This window comes from Megascapheus bottae, chromosome 16 (genome assembly GCF_031878675.1).
Source record: "Megascapheus bottae isolate mThoBot1 chromosome 16, mThoBot2.hap1, whole genome shotgun sequence".
NCBI lineage: Eukaryota > Metazoa > Chordata > Mammalia > Rodentia > Geomyidae > Megascapheus > Megascapheus bottae.
In genome coordinates this window covers 33,892,173-33,897,895 of record NC_143524.1, presented here as the reverse complement: position 1 = coordinate 33,897,895, position 5,723 = coordinate 33,892,173, and the positions used below count along the sequence as shown (strand labels likewise).

At 45.1% G+C, this 5,723-nt stretch overlaps 1 non-coding gene across 1 annotated transcript; it reads left to right on the top strand.

The window, feature by feature from the left end:
* The first annotated feature begins 3,052 nt into the window (after positions 1-3,052).
* LOC150053137 (U6 spliceosomal RNA) lies at positions 3,053-3,153 on the top strand. Its single transcript, XR_016538207.1, has one exon. It is a non-coding gene; the product is annotated as a U6 spliceosomal RNA (small nuclear RNA).
* The last annotated feature ends 2,570 nt before the right edge of the window (positions 3,154-5,723 follow it).

Genomic DNA, 5,723 nt, shown 5'->3' with positions numbered 1-5,723 from the left:
TGGGATGTTGGGTTGTAATAAGGATTGAACGCAATGATAGATTTCCTAGCGCCACTCCTGCTACACAGTAGGTGTTTAATAAGTGCCATTTGGGGCACACACACTCCCCTCCTTTCTGCATAGCACATTTGTATCCATTGCCATCCTGATTGCTTTATGCCTGGATTATTGTACCAGCTTCCATTTCAGACCCCTAGGTATCTCTAGGCATAAACCTTTTCTCTACCCATAATCTAAATGAACAGAACAAGACAAAAAGGATGAGTAAAACTAACAGAAAGTTATTCAGTTTCAACATGGTCTGACTTAATTTTCCATTTACCTTCCATACCAACCCATGAGGTCCAGGTTAATGATCCTCTTTCCCCCTATGACGATCTTGAGGCTCATGGTAATAAGCAGTAGTCCCCGAAGGCTCCTCAGCCGGCTCAGAGGACAACAGAGGTTCGGGAATTTATCTATTCTATCTTTGCTCCAAGAATCTTCCTTAGCATCTCCCTGCTTCCTAGCGTGGGTAGGCAGGGCACCAAGTGCCCTGGATTCTAGCTCTGGCTCATCCAGTGATAAGTCAATGTTCACAGTATATAAAGCGGCTTCCTCCTTGGCAAATGACAAGAGTCCCTTCCCAAAGTCTTCCACATACCAGCACCCAAGTTTCAGAGTGAGCCCTAAGTGGGCCAAATGCTCTAAGAGTCCTCTCAAACTTGGCCCAAGTTGCAACTTTTACCTCAACCTCCTCACTTCTTCTGCTTAATTTAAAAAATTGAGTTGTAAGAGTCTATTCACTAGCTCTCAAATGCCTCAGATAGCCTTCCTAGATGATCCCAGGTGGAATCAACACTCCCTGGCTTCCATCACGCTACACAAAAATGATAATATTTCTGTTCTCTTTTTTGTGGGGTACATGGTTATAGAACTGTCTCCTAGGAGAGAGTGGGGGCTCTCATATACCTCATGCATGCTGGATTATCTCAAGAGTAGCTCAGGTAATATTTATGGAGTAAATGCATTCGTAGTTGACTGAAGAGAGAGCCAGCTAGGGAGAGGAGAGAAGGTACGAGCATTGGTGATTGAGTTTGGGGCTTTCTGAGGTTCCAACTTCACAGGCTATGGCTTACGTACAAGCCATCCTCATGTATCTCCCATTGCTGACTTCATTCTTCCATGAGGATCGCTGGCCCTGTATGCATTACTTTAGTCTGGCATGGCTGTGACCCAAATGCCTGAGAGAGCAACTGAAGGGAGAAAAAAAAATTTGGCTCAGTTTCACAGAGTTTAATGCATAATCACTTGACTTCATGTTTCTGGGCCCATTGTGATGCAGAGCATGATGGTAGCAAAGAATGAGGAGGAGGAGAAAGGAAAAGAGGAGGAGGAGGAGGAGTTGGTGATAGCTGTTTACTTTATGCCAGACAGGAAGCAGACAGCATGGAGAGGATGGACAATGAACCAAATATAGCCACAAAGCCAGTGACCAACTTCCTCCAGATAGGCTCCACCTCTTAATGCTTCCAGAACTTCCCCAAATAGCACCACCAAATAAAGACCAAACATTCAGTCCATGAGCAGGTGTAGGATATTTCATATTCAAGCTATCTATAACAGGGCTCAGGATGAGGAGATCCCATTAATATACCATGTGAGCTGAATTCCATCCTGGAATTATAGCTTTGGAATTTGACCTCAATCTCCACCCAGCTACCAGCCCCCATTCAGGTCCTTTATTGCTTTGCCATCCTGCTTCAGGGCAACAATTTTTACTCCTCTCCCCAACTCCTCCTCCTCCTCCTCCTCCTCCTCCTCCTCCTCCTCTTCCTCCTCCTCTTCCTCCCCATCACTGTCCTAGCTGGTGGCCAGGCTGTTTGCAGCCCACTGATGGGCTTCTCAGGTGGTAATCACCAACTCAGCTTCCCAACACTGTCTCCTAACCCCTGCTGTCCACGCTGAGAAAATCTGCATCCTCTCATACCCCCTTTTACCTGACACCAGGAGCCCTGCTGTCAGTTCCAACCTCAAATCAGGCACTTGCATACCCAGAACTCAGGGCAGCCCCAGACTAGTGTCATCCCTTTGGGGTGAGAATCTGACCATACCTAGGCAACTCCTGAGGTAAGAAAGAAGAAAGGAGCAGGACATGAGGTCCCACTTGTAAACACAAATGGTGTAACCCTCAGGGCTATGTACTTTGAGACAATTAATTTTTATCTCCCTGTACCAGAAGGGTCTCATTTCCAAATTGGAAATGAGGACCACATTTCACTACTGCTGAATGAGGAATAAATGAGATCACACACCCATACAATTTCTGGTACCTGGTGATGCCCTCAATAAACTCGAACAGTCTTCCACAACTCTGTGACTGTGGACACAGTTGCTGCCATGCATGCCACTATCATGAATACAAGGCAGTTAGTATCACCAGGTACATCTCCTGTTCTGTTTCTTATTCTCCAACTCTCCATTAATATTCTGAAGACCAACTCAGGGAGACCGTGGCAACACACCAGGCTTAAAATTAATCAAGTTTCCTGTCAGTCCAAATGAACTTTTCTCACTGATTCTCAGGTCTTCTGCATCTTCCTCTGGATATATTTTTCCCACATAATGAAGTTTGGGTAGCACTGGCTACCCACTGCTGCCAACTACTGCCTGGTCCCGGGGTGTGACCTCTACAGTCACAGCTCTTCTCAGGCACTGTGCAGTGACACCCACCCCCATCGTCTAGCTGCCTTCTCATCCAGGGGGATGCAGCCCAGCAGATTAACATGATGCCCTTGTAATTCTGTCTCTAAGACACATGTCATTTTCTGTCAACACATTTGGAAGGAGGGCAAGTTCTACTTTGTAAGGACCGTCACTTATTTTGAACTGGAAGAAAATAATTTATTTGGCTCCAAGTTGTTGTGTTTTTCCATTAAAGGCACACATTTCCCTTTCATAATGGGATCTCCTCGTGGTCTGGTCTCCAAGGTCAGTGGAGGACTTTCTTCATCAGTTTATTTCAATGAGTCAATTTCACAGCAAAGAACTGAGTTCAAAAGTCTACTACACTGTGCTTGCTTCAGCAGCACACTTATACCAAATAAACAGAAGAGATTAGCATGGCCCCATTGCAAGGATGACTTGAAAATGCACAAAGGATTCTCTATTTTTAGAGATCTCATGACAAGAAATCAGGATATCAAAATCAATAAAAAAAAAAAAGCCACACCAAGGTTCAAGGCTGAAGAAGGTGTAGTAGCTGGTATTTCCCACCTCAGTGTTTCTGTCAGAACCACAGAATGTGCCTTGGATGAGTAGAAATCCGCTTTAAAACCTTCCTCCTCTGGGGATATCTCAGGAAGCTCCTGCTGAGTTACAGTGCCCTGTGTGGAGACCCTGCTGGAGGTGGCATTGCCATCTGCCATCCCACTGGGAGGGCTTTATATTCTAGCTGGCCTGCCAAGGCCTGGGATTCCCCAACTTGGAAACACCTCATACAGGTTGAGACTTCATGGAGGGTAAACTAGAAATGTTACCACTTGAGTGAAAGTATAGAATCTAAGGTCCTGGGTGCTGTTGCCTCCAGGGTTACCTGGAATATCCCATCTGCCTTCCACTTCTCACTAACCCTCTGTAACAGATGCAAGATTCTTGGGTGATCTTCTGGCTATATCACCAGGCTGTATAAATGGTGGTCTTGCCCTCTCTACCCCCCCAAAAAAATAATAATTCTTCAGACATTCAGGCATTGTTGGTAGAACTAATAGAAAAGAGGTTGTTCAGAGTCACACCAGTTAATGACAAGAAACACTGATTTGCTGTCTGTGACTTTCCACTCTGCCTTTCTGCAGTATTATTGCCTGGAAAGCAAGCTCAGTGGGTACTGAAGTATCTGCTTTCCCCCAAAGTAGGGAACACCACAGGCTACTGCCAAATCCCTGCCATCTGTTCACAAAGCACTTTTCCAGGTGCCAAGCATCCCACCAGGTGGCCTCCACATTTCAAAGTATTCCTGATATTCCTGATATTCCTGATCTCACAAGCTTACTTGCAATTATAGATAGATAGATAGATGTGTGTGTACACACACACACACACACACACACACACACACACACACACACACACACATATATACAGCTTCTCCCCTGCCCCCCCAGCCTGCCAAATCCCATACTGGACAGACTCTTTAGGAAGTTTACTCAAAATTCTAAGAAGCAGGGATGGAAAGAGAAGTTACTAAGATAGTGGTAGGCATAGGCATATATCCGAGACAGACAGACAGACAGACACAGAAAGAGAGAAAGAGAAAGAGAAAGAGAGAGAGAGGGCACACATCTCCTGCCTGGCCTGGGGTTTGCATTTGTATTTAATAACAACTTTGATCTCTCTGCCAGCAGCAGTGGTCATTGAGAAATCCTGACATAAAGAAGGTATCTGAGAGATAAAGTTCTGCAAGCGATGATTACTAGCACTTAAGTTCCCTTTTTGTTGAAAGGAAGAATCCCAGATTGAACAGTGCATTGAATGATATGACAAGCAAGTACTTGATCCCTGTCCAGCTGGAGGGGGGATTGTACCCATCAGCAGCTTTTTAGCTAAGGACGTCTTTATATTTCCCTCCTTTGTCTGGGCCTCTCTAGTTCCTCCTTTTACTTCATGTCAGCACTATATAGTAGGTATGCCAAGTGGTTTTGAAATTTAAATTACAGTCTCTTTTTCAGATGTTATTGGAAAGAACATGTAATTTATAACCACGTGTTAGGCGTACAGGATGTTCGTGGTCCACTGCCAATTTTTCTTTTGTAAAGTTAATAAAACTTTCATAAAACACTTATACACTTGTATATTTCATGGTAAAGATTTTTTTTTCTCTCATAGGCTAATGTAAAGATTTATTAAAACCATTTTTTTGTTAAGAGGAGTGTCAATAGTTTGCAGCTGAGTGTAATTTTGAATCCGTGGAAGATGACGGTCTGATGGGAAATGACAGTAACAGCTTTGTTGATTTAGCACTAAAAATAAAGGAGCCTTTCAAAGGAGAGAATGCTCTAATATCCAGAGTGGGTAGGACACACTCAGGCCAACGGAACAGAGGCGGAGGAGCCGGCCACCAGCACTCCAGCCCCTGGCAAGAGCAGAGCTGGACTGGATGGAGCCCAGGTGGGAGGGACTCAGAGCCCCAGGGGGCCAGCCGGAAGGGAGGCCCTGCTAGTGGGGAGGGAGGAGCCAGGAGGATTGTCAGAGGCCTGCAATTAGTCCTTGTGGCAGAAAACTCCCCTTTCAGCCTGCTGCCAACCTGCTCTGGTTGGACCCAGTTTTCCTTGCATGTGTTGAACTCCTTCTATCTAACACACTTCCCCTTTCCCATCCCTCTTCCTGCTGCGCCAAGCAATCCACAGCTACCCCTAAGAGGTCCCTGTGAAAGTACTGAAAGATCATGTCAAGAAAGCACACTTCATTTTTCCTTTACTTGATTTTTCAGGATATAAACTCAGGAATCATCCTTTTATAGTCTCCATCTCTCTTCTTCCTTCTTTGTTTCCTCCTCCCTCTCCTTTCTTCTTCCACGACTGGATTATGAAACTGAGATAAGGCCAGTTTGGCAGTCACTGTCTCTTCTGGACGCACTACAAACACTTCCTTCACCACTTTCTCGGATTAACTCATTCTCAGAGTTGTACATGTCTCTTCAGACTTTTCCTTGCCCTCTGATCAGGTCAGCCAATCTCTGTCTCTAC